Below are 17,783 nucleotides of genomic sequence, written 5' to 3'. Positions count from 1 at the left end.
CGTATTTTTCCACTTATTTTTAACTCCTGGGAGCCCTCTAGTGTCCTGCATGGAAACAGACTCAGAAGTGTCAGTCTTTTTGGTGTTAAAAAGCATTAGAGAGTGTTCGCTTAGCAGCAGTGAAATAAACACCTCATGAGGTGAAGGCATTCACCTCTCTGTCCATCCCAGCCACCGGGGATTAGAGCAGCAACGTTGCCAGGGACTTACCTTTCCATCCTGGCTGTGTCCAGAGTAACACTGGCCTCCCACCGCTTCTGAGAAGAGAAGGCCCAGAAGTTCAGAAAAAGGCAAGAAAGGGTTAATGCAAATGAGGGAGAAAAAAGAACAGGCCGATAAGAGTACACATCGGTGGGAAGAGACGTTTATAGTGTGCCGTTGCCCGGTGCAACAGTTCACAAAAAGAAGTTGTGGATTCTCCCTGATTGGAGGTTTCTTTTAAAAACAGGTTAGTGATTGCTTTAGGTGGCTTGCATGTCCGGGCTCAAAGGCAGGGGTTGATGACCTCCGGGTCTCACTTAGACTTATTGTTTTTGCTTCTACAGCAAATAGAGTCTAGAAGGCACGCAGGCAGGCAGGGGCCAGGGAATGTTTTCCCCACAGGAAAAGAAGGTTGTTATGGGGGGGTGGGGGCAGGGAGTGGGAATTAGAGTATGGTGTGTAATTGTAAAAAGACTATATTTAACAATGCGGAAAAGATCAAGGCATTGGAATACATGTAGAAGGAAAGGATAAACTTCCAAGTGATCAAATACCAAAAATTATACTAGAACTGTTCCTGTAGCTCTCAGACTCAGCCCATGCTTCCTAGAAGCACCCATAGATTCTGGCTAAACTGCATGAGAACTTAAGCATCAAATTGATTTCCTTTGTTCTCCAATACTCTTTTTTTAAATTTTATTTTATATTGGGGAATAGTTGATTAACAATGTTGTGTTAGTTTCAGGTATACAGCAAAGTGATTGTTATATATATACATGTATCTATTCTTTTTCAAATTCTTTTCCCATTTAGGTTATTACAGAATATTGAGTAGAGTTCCCTGGGCTATACAGTAGGTCCTTGTTGGTTGTCTGTTTTATATATCGTAGTGTGTATATGTTAATTCCAAACTCGCAATCTATCCCTCCCTACCACCTTCCTCCCTGGTAACCATAAATTCATTCTCTAAGTCCGTGAGTCCGTTTTGCAAATAAGTTCATTTGTATCATTTTTTTTTTAGATTCCACACATAAGTGATATCATATGATATTTGTCTTCCTCTTTCTGACTTACTTCACTTAGTGTGATAATCTCTAGGTCCATCCATGTTGCTGCAAATGGCATCATTTCATTCTCTTTTATGGCTGAGTAGTATTCCATTGTAAATATGTACCACATCTTCTTTATTCATTCGCTGTTGATGGACATTTAGGTTGCTTCCATGTCCTGGCTCTTGTAAACAGCACTGCAATGAACATTGGGGTGCATGTATCCTTTCAAACCATGATTTCCTCCGGATATATGCCCAGGAGTGGGATTGCTGGATCATATGGTAGCAATACTCTTAAAGCACACTTCCATGAGCCCAGAATTATTTTCTAGATAGTAAATATTAACTTTTTGAAAGGAAACGATAACCAAGCCAGTTTGTAAAACTATCTTATTATTTTCAGTATTCAGAAGAATAACTGACCTGAAGTCTTTAAAAAGTAAAAGTAAGTCTTTGGCAGAAGCCAGGTTCTGCTAAGCAGAAGACTCTGCTAGCTGTTTCCAGAGCAGGTTTCTTTAGCGGCGAAATGCTTAGGAAGTAGATAAGAGTTGTCTGGCTTAGCAAACTTGGTGGACTCCTCCTCTCGCCCCTTGACACCTCATTGAACTGCTTGGGGGCCCTTCTCCCAGCCCTGGCATCTGACAGGGAGTCAGCACTGCCGAAGGGGAAGGTCTCTGGTAGAATTAGGAACCAGCTCGTGGAATCATGGGTGTAGCCAATATATTGATATTACAAATACACTGGATAAACAGGGCTCAGCAGATAGAAAACAATTTGAATCATTCTTCCCATTGCCTATTCAAACCCACTCTGGGCACTAGTAGCCCTTTTCAACTGCTTTGGATAAAAATTCAGGCATAATTTCTGTAGTCCGACTTTTTAAAATTTCTCCATCGTTTGAGCCGCAGACACACACATACACGCACATAAACGAATCAACAGTTAGATTCTATGTAGTAGTCGAGATGTTCACATTTCTTTTATGTTTACAGCATTTCCCCTCTCGGGCAGCTTGCTGTTCCTCAAAAAAGTATGGCCAAGGGCTTCCCTGGTGGCGCAGTGGTTGAGAGTCCGCCTGCCGATGCAGGGGACACGGGTTCGTGCTCTGGTCCGGGAGGATCCCACATGCCGCAGAGCGGCTGTGCCCGTGAGGCATGGCCGCTGGGCCTGCGCGTCCGCTCTAGGGGGGGAAGGTGCAGTCACTTTGAAGATCGTGGCCTCTCTGGCTGGCTGTCGATGTCTGCTCAGCCCCTTGGAATCTGGCAGCCCACTATTCTGTGGAGATCACCTTGTTTCTTCAGGCCCTTTTCTTGGAAAGCATTTGAAATAACCAGCAGGCTGGCTTTCTCATTTGGGCCTGTGTGTATCGCCCACAAATGGTCCAACAGACACAGTCACATCCTCTGCCTCAGCAACCTCAGGCTCCCCAAGACAGCAGCCGCCTTCCCAGGCACAGGGATCTCACACCACACTTTGGAATGTGCAACCATTCCCATCTGTTGCTCAAGGTCACGGCTGAAACTGAACAGAAAGGTATTTTCTCCTGTCAGGTATCATGGGGCTCCAGAGCGAAGTTCCATTCGGTTTTAGAAGAATAAGCCTGAATTCCTTGAGTGAGTCACGGTTTGAAATTTTGTTGTCGCGATATAATATTCACATACACCACGTGAGGACACATGGAACACTCAAAATATTTGTTACTGCTCTGAATATTATTAGCTCAGAGAGACTGATATGATAATATTACCTCATACCTGAAGTATTCTCTCTCCATTAAAAAATAGATCTATGAGCAAAACAAAGTGTAAAGGTAGACGATAAGACAATGGTGTGGCCCATTAAAATAACCGGGAATTTTTTATATCTTTATGGAGAAGTAACATGGGTTTGTGACAATGCTCCATTTCTTTTTCTTTTTTTTTTTTTGGCCATGCCATGCACCTTGTGGATCTTAGTTCCCTGACCAGGGATTGAACCTGGGCCCCTGCAGTGAAAGAGCTGAGTCTTTTTTTTTTTAACATCTTTATTGGGGTATAATTGCTTTACAATGGTGTGTTAGTTTCTGCTTTATAACAAAGTGAATCAGCTATACATATACATATGTTCCCATATGTCTTCCCTCTTGCGTCTCCCTCCCTCCCACCCTCCCTATCCCACCCCTCCAGGCTGTCACAAAGCACCGAGCTGATCTCCCTGTGCCATGCGGCTGCTTCCCACTAGCTATCTACCTTACTACGTTTGTTAGTGTAATCACTGGACCACCAGGGAACTCCCTAATGTTCTATTTCTTGACCTAGATGATATTTATTTGGGAATAATTCCTTGGCTATCCATTTACTATTTGTGCGCTTTTCCGTATATATCTTATCCTTTAATAAAACTGAAAGAGGTGGTGGGTAAACAAATATTTATTTAACAAATTTTTTTTATTTATTTTTATTTATTTTATTTTTATTTTATTTAACAAATATTTATTTAACAAATATTCATTTATATTCTTTATATTGTGGATATAGCCGTTATACCCCCATACAGAAAGGGAGTGAGAGAGTAACAATGTTTTACACCTTTTTTATTTACAATGAAGAGGTCCTGATACTTTCCTCATTCAAGAATTAAATTAAACACTTGAAGAACAACGAAATCACTGAAACTTTGAAGAATAGATGACTAGGTCCCTTCCAGCTCCCCAGAGGTTCTCCTTTAATTGCTGTGAGGAGCAGCCCAGAAATCCATAGTGTGAAAAATGTCCAGTGTGCAGGGTTATAATTCACTCTTCTAAAGGTTAAATGGCTAGTTTCAGAGGCAAATTAACAGCTTTTCACAGTCAAGTGACACGCGTTAGGTTTTACTGTCAGGGAAATAATCTTTAAATCCTTCAGTTCTTCCAAGGGAAGGATCCACGTGTGGAAAGGCTGTTTCTCCTTCAACCTGGGAGAAGTCCAGGACCAGGGCCGACAGTAGGAAGGACTCTCCTTTCCCCATGTCTGTCAGGTGTACTGTTTGCTGCTACCGTGGGAACAAGCTCACCCACCAGAGGAATACGGAAGGGCTCCAGTCACTGAAGACCTAAGTATTAAGCTTTTCCTTGCTGTGGTTGACCCAGACTTGTTACATAGGCTATAGACCCACAGATGGATACTCTATCCCTGGTCTGTGCTGTCCAGACCTGCCCCAGGGTCCCTAACACTTGCCCACCATCCTCCTGACCTGTAGGACCCACAGCTCTCTTAGAATCATAATCCTGGCTGTAGCCTCGGTTCTTGGGTCTGACCTCTGACCTGCTCGTCATGAGGAATTTGCTAGTACTCTTGCTACGCATCCTAACAGCAGGCCTGGGTGGGACCAAGCTGGCCTGACCTGTTTCTGAAACTCTCTTAGCCTGATAAGTTTTGAAATTTTGTTACAAAGGGGTTTAATTGGTACCAAGAAGTTGGTGGTTCCTTCAGTAGTGCTTAGATCTGTCTTTAAAACCTTATGAAGAAGTTACAGGTTTTGTGTTATGTGTTGTAGAGATACGTGCACTTTTATCTGACACTGATGACACACTGCTAAGGACATTTCTCCTACTGACCCATGCCACCACACCTAGTCTCAATAGGAGAAGGACTTTCAAAGAAAACCCCATGTCTTCTCAAAGCTAGACTTACCGGGCTTCCCTGGTGGCGCAGTGGTTGAGAGTCCGCCTGCCGATGCAGGGGACGCGGGTTCGTGCCCCGGTCCGGGAAGATCCCACATGCCGCGGAACGGCTGGGTCCGTGAGCCATGGCCGCTGAGCCTGCGCGTCCGGAGCCTGTGCTCCGCAACGGGAGAGACCGCAACAGTGAGAGGCCCGTGTACCGCAAAAAAAAAAAAAGATAATCAGGTACATTCTGCTGGCTACTTTGGATTCAAACCTTCAGTGATTTTTGCCTTTATTTAAAATTAGTCTCTGGTAACCGCTGGGAGGCTACGGTCAGGAGATCTTTAGCAATATAATTGACATCACGGGGCGTTTGTCATACAAGGTATTACGGTGTGGATCACACCGGGCAGGACTTCCCCTCGGGTGATTTGACATCTTCCAGCTGGTTAGACCTCCAGAACAATATTACCAGAACAATAATGACTGATGACAGAAGTATAAAACTCTAATATTCGTTTTACTTTTCTTAATAGTAACACCTCATAGGGTTGGTGTGAGGATTAGATGAATTAATAAATAAAAGCCCTTAGCATACCAAAAAGAAGTTAACTCAGTCATTACCAGGACACTGTGGTGGGGAAAAGTAGACCTTAGAAATGTTTACTTATCATGGCCAGAAAGAGATTCAGAGTTGACCACTGCCTTTTGCTCACAGCTCACGGGAAGAGTCACCGAGTTGTCGGATGGTTTTAAACAGTCCTTCTCCAGGCAGGTTTCTCCCTCCTATGCAGACACTTGTAAGGGGTTATCAGAGCCTGAGGTGTCTGTTGCCATATCTTTAGACTCCTACATTAGTCTTTTTGCTTTTTTCATTTAAAATATCCTTGCAGCAAATACTTTGTGACAGGCACTGTCGAGTTCCTTTGGATGTAGCTGTAGAGAAGAGGATTGACCTTCTTCTAGGATCTCACCGTCAAGGGGAGTTTGGGATCCCATCTTCCAGGCCAGACTCCCCAAGAGCTTTCAGCTCTGTCTGTTCTCCACCCTCTTCCCCAGCCACCACCTTAGGACCTTCCCAGACATAATGTCTGGTTTCAGACCCAAATTCTTCCCATCCTGTCTGGTCTCAATACAGTTAAGCAGATCCCTCCTACACACAGCCTCAAATACGACAATTCTAATCAGGCCAAATTTGCCATCTGCCAAGTGGCAGAACGAGACTTTGATTAGTTTTATAGATTATTCATTTTAGCTTGATGAAGAATTCAACTACCAATCTGTCGTAAGTTTCAAACCAAACCAAAGCTTATTTTCACTTATTGGACCTTGGAAAAAAAGACATTGTCCTTTTCTTTAAGAAAAAGAAAATCCTTTAAAATTAGTCGAATTTTAGCTAACAGGTGAATAACTTTCCCTCTAAAATATATTAATTTTTAAATAAATTTTAAAACATTTAAAAGATGAGTATGGAACTTCAACAGCTGAAGCTTTTAACTGTCTGAGAAGCTTAGTGAATCTAAGTTCATCACTAAACATTTTATCACTTTTCTAAGTTTTCCACAGAGAACACAATTCAAGAATAAAATGTGTAACTTCTGCTTCAGCATTGTGTCAGAGGCCGTTACTCTCAAAGACCTTCGTACTTTAAACCTAGACTCAGGACAAATAAGGAAAAACATATAACCACTGTTTGCAAGTTCTCTAAAAGAAACAATTCTCAAATTTAAATTTTCCACAAAAGAATATCAGTTTATATGAGATGACTATCAGAAATCACCAATATTCAAAAAAAAGAGAAATTTTAGAATTAGAAACCAAAGATAAATTTAGTATCCACTATATAAATAATGTTTAAGGGACAACAAAGTGAGCATGCAATAAGAGGGGATTCAAAATGATTGAGCACATATTTAAAAGAAATTTTAAAGTAACATTTAGAAATGATAATAGAAATTAAAACTCAATGGATACAATTTTGAGCCCTGGGCCCAACAGTGTAGCTTATACTGAATGAAATCTTCTACCAAAAATAACTTTAAAAGTTGTAAACACATATAAGCAATCCTTTGAAGGCCTTGGAGAGCCAGCACAAATGGTTTGCAGCAGCTGGAATCCCTAGAAAGGGATACACGCAGGGGACTCGCGTCACCTCAGAAGTCTCCCGTGGGCATCTTCCAACTTGTGGCCAGGGCAACAAGGGCCCGAGAAGAAGGCAGGGATCTCACGGGCCGAGACACATGTGGGGTCCGCGAAGCCAGAGGCGCTGGGTTTGAGGAGAGAGGATCGTCACAGACGGTGACCCCAAGTCTGCCTTTGCCTTTCCCTCACACGGCTGGGCACGTGGCTGGGCAACCTTGGGCCGTGAGTGTGCAGAGCAGGCCTGAAGAAGGGCAGGAAGCAGCATCCATCGTCGGGGTCAAAGGTAAGGGCCAGGTGCTCCATGGGGTCCACCAGGGGCTGCGAACCGGAGGTCAGGCCAGGTGCTCCATGGGGTCCACCAGGGGCTGTGAACCGGAGGTCAGGAACTGCTGAACCAATAACTATAGTAAATGACTTTGAATTATCCCTGGAGCTGCGTGTGATATTAATCCCATACAATCCCTAACCTCCTGACTGCTACACGGTGGGAAACGCTTAGAATGGTGTTGGGTAGACGAGTAAAGCATCGTTATAATCACAGTAGGTTTTTTTCTATTGTCCGCCTAAAACCATGAGAGCCTGTAAGAGAGAGAGAGTCCTGACATACCTCTGTGCCTTCAGATCCTACTCGTGGCTGACATACGATCAGGATTCTACAGATTCAGATTCATGCACCTGAATGAATGGGCAAATAAAATAATAGTTGATTCTCCTCAAAACTATATTTGTCACCAACCATTCCTGTAATTCTTTTTTTTTTTAAGTCTAGTCTTTTGAATTTATTTTATTTTTGGCTGCATTGGGTCTTCGTTGCTGCGTGCGTGCTTTCTCCAGTTGCAACGAGTGGGGGCTACTCTTCCTTGCCATACACGGGCTTCTCATCGCAGTGGCTTCTCTTGTTGTGGAGCACAGGCTCTAGGCATGTGGGCTTCAGTAGTTGTGGCACATAGGTTCAGTAGTTGTGGCACGTGGACTCAGTAGGTGTGGCTCGCGGGCTCTAGAGCGCAGGCTCCATAGTTGTGGCGCACAGGCTTAGTTGCTCCGCGGCATGTGGGATCATCCCAGACCAGGGTTCAAAACCGTGTCTCCTGCATCGGCAGGCGGATTCTTAACCACCGTGCCACCAGGGAAGCCCCCATTCCTGTAATTCTTAAAGCATATTGTAGTTGCAATAATATTTGTACAACACCTCATTTTTCAACCCCACCCTGCATGGTTGTAAATTTTACCTATTGCTTTTTTGTGGTCCTTTCACTTGATTTCAACACATTACTGATTATATTTAGAGCTGCTATTAATACAGACTTCAATTGCTGTCCTGTTTTTCCCCTTGAGCAGTGAAGCAGTTGCCATGGAAACAGAATCCAATACCTCTCTCTAGAGCTTCACATCAATGCAGTTTGATGAGAGGAACTCACACACCACCTCCTACCTCTCTTTTATAAGTCTAAAGATCTATTACCTCCAAAAGATGCAAGTCATCACAGGGGTGAGGCACCTTTGATGAAGTGTGGGTTTGACAGCTTGTCCAAGAAGATGTATCAGAGCTCTCATCTGGAAATAATTCCCTAATCAGAGTTAGAGAAAGTTATTAATGCTTGAATTGACAAAAAAACTCCAAGTCACAAGGTAGATTTTATTTATAGGTCGGAAGAAGGATCATTTTAATTGACAGCACACGATCAGCACAAAGTCACAGACTCATAACCACATTACCTGGTGATTATGTGGTGGAAGCATCATTCCCCCCAACTCCACCTACACAAAACGTGAGATTTGAAATCTAATCTAGGTGGGCTGATGGGGGAGGGGAGAGTAAGGCCCCAAGCCTCTCTGGGAGGGGCAGCTCCTCTCAGCCAAAGGCGAGGGCAGTTCTCTGGAGGGAGCTGTAGTAGTTCTAAGCTTGAGCTCCTCTACTCTGAGCGGCTGCGGGAGGGCACACTGGCTACGAGAACTCTGTGGGGAACCAGCAGCCTCAGCTGCTGAGTAGAAATGATTGATCACCAAGTCCTAAATCCTCAGTCGGAACAAATTTTCCAAGACCAAGCTTTGACCTTGTCAGCACTCCAGAATCTTTTATCTGGTACCTGGATGTGCTATGATGGAATTTTCTATCCTGTCCTGAGGTGTTTGCACAGAGTCTACCTCTGTGGGTGTATCTCTGAGGGTAACCTGGGTTAACCCAAGGATGTGGTCTGGAGAAAACCAGGATGGGGTGGATGCAGGGGACAAAGAGGCAGCAGCGGAAAGATTACAACACTAGAGCCTACTGTACCATCAAGGACCTAAAGCATAGGGATCTAAGCAAAGCAAGTAGCCAGTGGACAAGCCACATCCAAGTCATCATAGGGGTATTGACTCTTAGGTACTGGCAGCTAACAGCAAGCTCATGGATGAGACACAAAGCCTAAAAGGTACATGTACAGACCAGAACAGGATCAATAGACAGAGATCGGTACCAGAAGAGGAGAAAAGGCAGAAGATGAGGCTGGTCTGTAAGAAAACAGACAGGATCCCATCCTGATTCTGTGCTGAAATCCCAGTAGGTTTTGTTGCGGGATCTTTTCCTTAGTGCAATGTTTTTATATTTGTTTTCTTTTTGATTATCTGCTTGTTTGGTTTATAATCCCGACCTTATCAAGATGAGACCTTAAAGATGACACAGTATATTTGTTCTTGGTGTATGTTTTCTCTGTCTCAAGGAAAAGGAAGATTATCCATGAGCTGGATCAAGGTTGATTCTCCCAAGTGCCTTGGTTGCCACGATTTTGTTCTTTGCTGTGTTAACCTTTGCCCTCATCCTAAACCCATCCCAGTGTTCCCAAGGAACATTCAATTCCCATCACTTTTCTAGGAGAGGAGGAGGTCAATATTCTTAGTGGAGTGTATTCTACATACCACCAGATTTGGAAATATTTTTTGTCCAGACTTGCACAGGGTCCCCAGCTCTGATACTGCACAACAAAGCCAGACCACACTTGATCCATGTCTACCCAGGACTCAGGGGCATTCAGGGTTGCCAGGTTCTCTGCAGGTACTAGTTGTGGCTGCTATCTTGCTTTCTTCGTACTAAGCCTATTTCCAAGGGACTGGGTACAGATCAAGCTCTTAGTTGATCTGCTTTGGACAAAATTCCTGACCTGCTTCTACTCTACCTCTTACTTGTTTTCTCTGTACAACTTAAACCCCGCCCTTCCTGCCTGCCCCCACTGCTTCACTGTGTCCATCTTCCTTCTCCCCTGTTCTTGTTTTAACAATCCTACTGTACTCCTACTGCCCCTCCATTCTAGGATGGCTAGGACGGCCTGACTGGATAGACTGAGACGGTGTCATGTCCCGGGAGAGCTCAGAGCAAAGCCAAGGCCATTGTAAAGACACTGGCTTTTACCCTAGGGAATTAGAGAGCCCTGGAGGGTTTTCAGTTGAGAAGTGGATGCGGTCTAAAAATGACTGAAAATCATCGCTCTGATTGTTGTTTCAGGAACAGATTGTGGTGGGGGGTGGATCTGCAGACAATCAAAATAGCTCTGATTGGGACGATGGAGCCCTGATACATGGTAGTCACAGGAGAGGTGGTAAGATGAGGTCAGATCCAGATGTATATTTTAAAAGGCAAAGTAAAAGGATTTCCTGGAGTTTCGAATCTAGGATATGAGAGAATGAACGGAGCAAGGCTGACTCCACAGGTTTTACTCTGAGCAATTATTTAAACACTCACATACTATTTCAGGGCATCACAACTATTCCAGACATTATTCTAAGCCCTTTGCCAATCACAGCTCATGTAATCCTTGGAATAACCCTATGATATAAATGTTATTAGCATCCCCATTTTATGGACGAGGAACTTGATGTACAGATTGCTTAAATGACATGTGAATGTAATTGCCATTAGCTGAGAGGGATCGTCTAGGAGGTGAACAGGTTGGAGCAATATAAGGAGTTCGCTCTTCTACTTTTCAAGATCTAGAGAACACTAACCACCCACCTGTCCAGGCTCAGTCCGCCTGTGCTTTCATGGTACACATGTCTTATCTGCAAGTGTTGTGTTAGGTACTGCAGGTTGGCACCAGGGCTCCCACAGCTTGGTCTAACTCTGGAAATAGTGGTATGATGGGAAATGTTTCCCAGTCCCTTGGAGGGGGGAGTAGGATTTTCTGAGTATTTGCTGATTTCTGTGTAAATATTCAATTTCAAACAATGTAATTTTATTGAATATGGAGTTTGAGAGAGATGTATACAGTCTCCCATCAGCTGCACCTCACCACTAACTGGAACCTTTATGATAATTTTAAAGGGTTAGTGACTATCTGTCTACCTATCTATCTATCTATCTAACTATCTACCTATCTACCTAGTATTTGGGGCCCCTAAATGAGGAGGAGAATTTATGGTTGGAGACATGGCCAAAGCAGATGGTAAAAGTAATTTAGACTTGAACTAGAGGTTGAAGTATGGATGATAAAGCAAGAATAGACAGAATAAATCCAAGGATGTGGAATTATGAAGGGACTACATAACTATAGGAGAGCTCAGAGGTTGAAATAACTGATTCTTGGCTGATGGCATGAGGGTCCAGAGCAGAGATGACCAGGATGTAAACTGAGGGGACTCCAAGGCGGGTCAGCCAATCAGGAGTCTCTGGAGTAGGTAAAGGAAGAAACTCAGCCAGTGTAGAGAAGAGGCATCAGAGGACCCCGAGAGCCGGCAACAGCAAACACACTCAAGCTTGGTGTCTGCCAAATGACCACTTCTACAAACTGTCTGCCTCTGTATCTCCAGGAGTTCATTTCAAAAAATATTTTTGATGCAGTGTATCTGGGTTGAGTCAAGGAACTATGTGCTTCTTAAAAGCTTCCTAAGTCATTTATAGATAATATCAGGTTTGGAAACGTGTTAAGTACCAAAGACAGAAGGAGTCAGGATATCAAGGAATCCCAAGAGCCAATAAAAGTCACCTAATTATGAGATTAGAGTTTAGGGCCAGGACAGCAATGCCTGAAAGGAATAGGACCCAGGTAACAAGATAACACAGTAGCCAAGTAGCAGGATACATAGGTAGGAGCTGATGCTGAGACCTGGGCACGAGGACCATGTGAGTCATCCTCAGCAAGTGTTCACAAGGGTCCCAAACGTGTCACCAGGAAGTTTTTAACTTCTTGGCAATGGGTCCAAGAGAAAAATGTATTCAGGGAAGTGACATGATCATTTCACTTTCACAGAAGGATGGTGGGCAGAGTGCAAAGAAACAAGACTAGAAGTAAGAAAACTAACCAAGGGGGAAATCAAACAAAAGATGATGAAGGCGTGAACAATGGCTGTGACCATAGGAATGGAAGAGTGAGGTTGGTTTTAGAGACATTTCAGAGTTAGAACTGCCATAGGATATCTGATTGGATATGGAGAGGGAGGGATAGGGAGAAATGGAGGATAATTCTCACATTTCTGGATAAAGGGAGAGGAGGAATAGGGAGAAATGGAAGAGGATCCCCACACCTCCAACTAGGGCGATCTGGCAAACAGCATGCTGCAGGGAGATAAGCACCTAAGAAGAAAAACAGAGATGAGATCAGGACTCTTGGTGGCAAATAAGAGGAAATAACTCAACTGGCTCAGACAAAAAATGGCTTTTCTTGTTGCATGGAATCAAAGAAAGGCTTGAACCAGCAACGATGTCGTGAACTGTGGTAGCTACTATGCTGTCTTCTCAGAATGTATTTTCATATCCCTTCTAATCACAGTCTCCAGGTTTCGAGTACAGCTATGTCTGACATACTCACAGACACAGGAGAAGTGGATGAGCAAGGACTGGCCAGTCAGAGTGCCCCACACTTTTGGCCAGAGTGACCAACTCAGAGGTGGTCATAAGACGTGAGCTTTTGAACATACATGTCAAGGTGTATAGATACATTATAGTTTTTTACCTGTTTCAGATACTTGAATGCACATTTCAGGTATCTTCACAGAGGTCAGAATGAGGCATGGATCTCATAATACTTTAGAAAGTATATTAAAAATGAATAACCAAATCACTGAAATCAGAGACATTTTGCCTTGAGAACTAACACTACCACTGATGCGCCGTGTGGATCTGAGCAAATCAACCTTTGAACCTTGCTCAGCCTCGTCACCCATCAGATGGAGGTAATAATAGCGTGTAACGCTCCCAGTTGGTCTAAGAACTGAACAAAATAATGCAGAGAAGGGTCTTCATGCAGTCCCTGCCTATGGTAAACACTCCATAATTATTATTTATCATTAGTATCATTATCCTCCATCCAGAAGTCTTCATTTTAGGGCCCTACTAGTGACCTTCTCTCCTGACTTGTTTCTACCCGCCCCCCCCAAGCGCCTGCCAGCTCTTGTCAGAGTACCCATCAGCACACCCCTGACCTTGCCCCACTGTCCTCCCACCACAGGTGTCATGTTGCCTCCCTCTTACCCTGTGAATCCATCAACTGGAAACGCTGTTGAAGAAAAACCACACGTTCACACCAACAAGCAAGTGGAGAGGCCATGTACGTTCACAGGCGGGCACGGTAAAGATTATGTACACGACAGGTATCATGGCTAAGCCCTGGACTCAAGAGATTTTATATTTTTGATGAGTAAAATCAAGTAAAACTTTTAATTAAATGTGATACTAGGAGAAGTTTTTGGTCTCCAAAGATGGAGAGTTTAAATTACCTCGTTTTTAGAAAATCAACAAATGAGCCCTTTGACCACACACACTTAAGACAAGTCCTTTGTCTGTGACAAAGTTGCAGTGACCTGTAGACTGAAGTCAGGTGTTGTGGTTTGATCAGTCACCATGTAAGGTAGAATGAATTCCATCTCTGAGAATATTGACATCCTTTGTTTATTGTTATTATTGGTTGATTTGTTTATTTGATTCTGTTTTGTTTGAAGCATTGAGAATCACGTGCAGGTGATGAAGCCCAGAAGGCAGAAGCTGCTCTGCTGAGAGACCCAGCAGGAGCAGAACCACTTCAAGGCCCAGAGGACATCATGGTGAGGAGAGACTTCCTCCGAGCTTCTTCGAGAACTAACGGTGCCCAGCACCTCAGGAGCTGCAGCATCATGAGCACAGCGGTGGTGCCACATTCATCAGTCACGGCAGCAAGAGGTCTTCTGACGACTGTGATGCTGGTAGCTGGTAACCTAGGGAAACTAGAACAGGAAAAGAAGAAGATGAAAATGTCACACGGGCCCCATGATCACCTGGGAGGCTTCCCCTTTGGGGACTGGCAGACGTAATTGCGGGAACTTGGATGCTGAGGTCTTGTAAACATACTGCAGGAGGCATTGTAATTTCAGCTTTAAAAATAAAAGAAGTCAAATTTTATATAAACCAACTGGTGAGGACTTCTTTCAACCTCCTTATATTATGAATTTAAAACATGAGGTACAAACTCCTTAAGTGTCTTGACCAAGATTACCCAGGAAGGGAGAATGACGTATGCATCAAGATTTTGAGCTATAGTATGTTATAATAATACAGAGTAAAAACCTAAAAGTTGGTTTGAATGTAGAGAGTAAATATCTTCCTTACCATTCATCAATCCAGAATCAGAACTGTAAGTAAAGCCAGGTGAGAATTTATCAGAAAACAGTAATTCTCCCAATACAAGCTGCAGCCATAAAAGGCAGTAACAGCCCAATTCTTGGGGTGACCATGGATTTCATACTGAGAATTCTTATTGTCTGAAATCACGAACTATCAGAAACATTTCTGTTTGACATTATTTCAGTAAAGATAAAACACCAGAGTCTGGTCTGGAGGAGTTTAATCATTGTGATACTCTGAAGCAGCCTTGATTGGCAGTCCATGTGCAGAGTTTCAGCAAGTAGGTCTTGGACACAGCATTTGACATCTACGTTAACTTTGTTTCCAAGGAAAACATAACTGTGGGTTCACTTCACAGGCCAGAATTGATGGTGGCCCCTTTACACACAGCCTGACTTTTCTTGGAGCCCATCAAAACACCACTTCATTTACACTGCACCTAAAGGCCACTCTTGCAAAATCCCATAGTAACTCTTTTTTTTTCCTTTCTTTGGTGAAACTCCCCATGGTTCCTTGGATGTGCAGTCTCCCACATGGCAATGAGTCAGTAAAGCTGACTTAGTTGGTACACAGGTTTGTCTCTGGTGGTCTTAGGCTGATTGAGCTAAGAAAAGACAATTTCTTATATTTTATTTTATTTATTTTTCAAATTTCTTATATTTTAAATGTCTACTCTTAATTATCTGTATGATATCCTCTTCCATATGCAGAAGTCACGAAATAATCTAATTGCAAAACAGAAAAACGTTTATAGCTTAAACGTTTCCATGCTATAAACATAGAACGTTCTTGAGATCAAAGAGGAAGAAAATCAGTGTTTTAAAAATGAAATACACACACATTTGGTTTTCTTTTGCTTTCCCAAAACCCAGCCTGTGCCTCTTATAATACAACAGTGATCAATAAAGTGTTTTTTCTCCTTAGTTGTATGACTGAGCGACGCTTAGTGACAACAACCAGCATCACTTGAAAGATACTGAAAAGCTTAGAATACTGAAGAATTTCCACAACCTCCTTCCCAGTCCTCATCCTTAACATATGACCTTATTTTCTACTTCACAGAGAATTAGGAAAAGATCAGAAGGGAATGTACACAAGCCTCCAGCACATCTTCGCCACCTCCTGAAGCTGCACATGTGTACTTTTTCCTGTGTATGACCTTCCTGTGCATCCAACAAGGAGGCCTCCCTCGGCTCTGCACTAGGATCCCATCTGCTTGCACCCACACAAGGACATTGTTCCAGGAATTCTCTCCTTTCTTTTCCCTGGTGGTCCACCCTCAAGACAGCCCTGGATGATCCTCAGTGCTTGGTACCTGCACTGCGATGCAGTCCCCTCTCACACTGAGTCAGGGATGGACTGTATAACCAGCAGAATTCTGCAGAAGCCCCAGTGTGTGACTTCAGATGCCAGGTCATAGAAGACAATGGCACCTCTGCCTTCTCGGAGTTCTCACTGTGGCGAAGCCACACCATGACATGGGGATACTCATGCAGTCCTCTGATGAGGCCTGTGAAAGGAAACTGAGGTCTCCCCCCAAGCAGTGAGGGCCAACGTGCCTGGCCCATAAGCAAACCTCCTCAGAGGTGGCACCTGCAGCCCATCCACATCTTCAGATGCCTGGAACCATGGCCAGCATCTCCATGCAGTTTTGGGGGAGACTCTGAGTGAGAACCCCACCCAAGATGCTCCCAAATTCCTGACCCACAGAAACTGTGAGAGAGGACAGATGTCCAGTGTCCCCCAAGGCACTGCATTTGGGATAATTTGTTACACAGCAATAGATAACTAATACATCTCCTGTGATCACAGGACTTGAGCTGCTCCCCATCTTTCCCAGAGGAAAATCCAGAGTCCCCTGTAGGCCTTACAAGGCCCCTCCCATCCTGTTCACCCCATTCTCACCACCCCAGGTCCACCCACGGTGACCTCCTTCTCTTCCTCAGAGCCCTGAGATGGGCCTCAGGGCTTCTGTCCTCACTGTTCCCTCTCCCCTCCCCCCCCCCAGCCACCCCTCAATGTCTCCCTCTCTGGGAGACCTTCCCTGATGACCCTTCCAGAAACACAGCTCCCCACATACAACCACACCCACATCCACACACACTTGTCTTTCCCCCTCCTTTATTTTTTCCTTAATACATCTTACTATTTAATAGACCACATGTACTGTTTATGATCTGGCTGCCCTCATATCTGAGAGCTGAGCTGGTATAGGGATTGTTGTCTGTCCCCAGTGTCTATAACACTGCCCAGTTTACTGTACATCTGCCATAAAGATGTCTTGGATGAATGCATGAATGTTGAGGATGCAAGGATGCAAAATTAATAGTACCTTAAAAATGCCTGACATAGGCCTTTGTGATCTGACTGCACTTTATAAACCTGCCTCTAAAATTTACCACTAGTTTATACAGCAAATATACAGGTCCTTAGAATCTGCACCTTTTGTTTCATCTTGATTTTCTTCTAAGTTCTCTGTGTTTTAACTTTTATCCCTATTATTATGTCCTCATTCTACACTGCTTCAAAGACTTCATGAAATTAATATAAATAAATGAAGGTAAGTAAATAATGTTAGTGTTCTCCTAAACTCAGAATAGGTGATTAAAACTATCACTGGTCCAGTACATTAGAGAATTGTAAACTTTTTAAGGAATAAAGATCTAATTTTTTGTGAACCCTATTTTTAAAAGTCAGCAAAAGGTAATAGTTTTATTTTTCATTGAGGTAAACTTTATTGTGACATAGTTTACACGAAAAATAAACTTTGGATCAGGACAGGAACATTTATTTTTAACATTTTGCCTCATCAATTCTCAGTATCACAGTGTATTTTTTCTAATGTCAGGTTATTCTTGGAAAATTTCGTTTGCTTTCTGGATATAATAAAACTCTTCTTGAAAATTATTTGTGATAAACTGATTCCTTCTTTTCCAAAGAACCCAGGGAGAGTTCTTTTAAAGACTACAGTGGATGATTACACTATCTAGTGAATAAACAGGTTTTTTCTGCCTTCACACAATTCATAATTTCTCATTATGTATAGAATCCTCAAATTTGGGAGCAGGAGAGCACACCCAGTAGGATCGTATACGATCATTTAGCAACTACTGGAGGGAGGGAGAGTAGCATAGATTTTGGAAAGCCCTTACAGCCATACTTGCCCCCAAAGAGTCATAAAATGATAAACATCTGTTCAA

The 17,783-nt window shown here is 43.3% G+C and overlaps 1 protein-coding gene and 1 long non-coding RNA gene across 3 annotated transcripts in view; one reads left to right on the top strand and one right to left on the bottom strand.

Annotated features, from left to right (window-relative positions):
- GASK1B (golgi associated kinase 1B) overlaps positions 1-257 on the bottom strand; it is a 42,533-nt gene extending 42,276 nt beyond the window's left edge. Inside the window, exon 1 of the mRNA XM_060299885.2 lies at positions 211-257. The gene's annotated coding sequence lies outside the window, so the exon portion shown is untranslated. The remainder of the gene's footprint in view (positions 1-210) is intronic.
- On the top strand, positions 106-17,456 carry LOC115858144 (uncharacterized). 2 transcript variants are annotated; one of them, XR_009564147.1, is made up of 4 exons: positions 106-448; positions 13,436-13,534; positions 13,926-14,165; positions 15,646-17,456. It is a non-coding gene; the product is annotated as an uncharacterized lncRNA (long non-coding RNA). The 2 variants fall into 2 exon arrangements; XR_004041548.2 differs by lacking the exon at positions 15,646-17,456 and having other exon boundaries at positions 13,926-14,342.
- The last annotated feature ends 327 nt before the right edge of the window (positions 17,457-17,783 follow it).

Source organism: Globicephala melas, chromosome 5, assembly GCF_963455315.2.
Source record: "Globicephala melas chromosome 5, mGloMel1.2, whole genome shotgun sequence".
NCBI lineage: Eukaryota > Metazoa > Chordata > Mammalia > Artiodactyla > Delphinidae > Globicephala > Globicephala melas.
The sequence above is the reverse complement of the archived record's forward strand: the minus strand, read 5'-3'. Positions and strand labels throughout refer to the sequence as shown.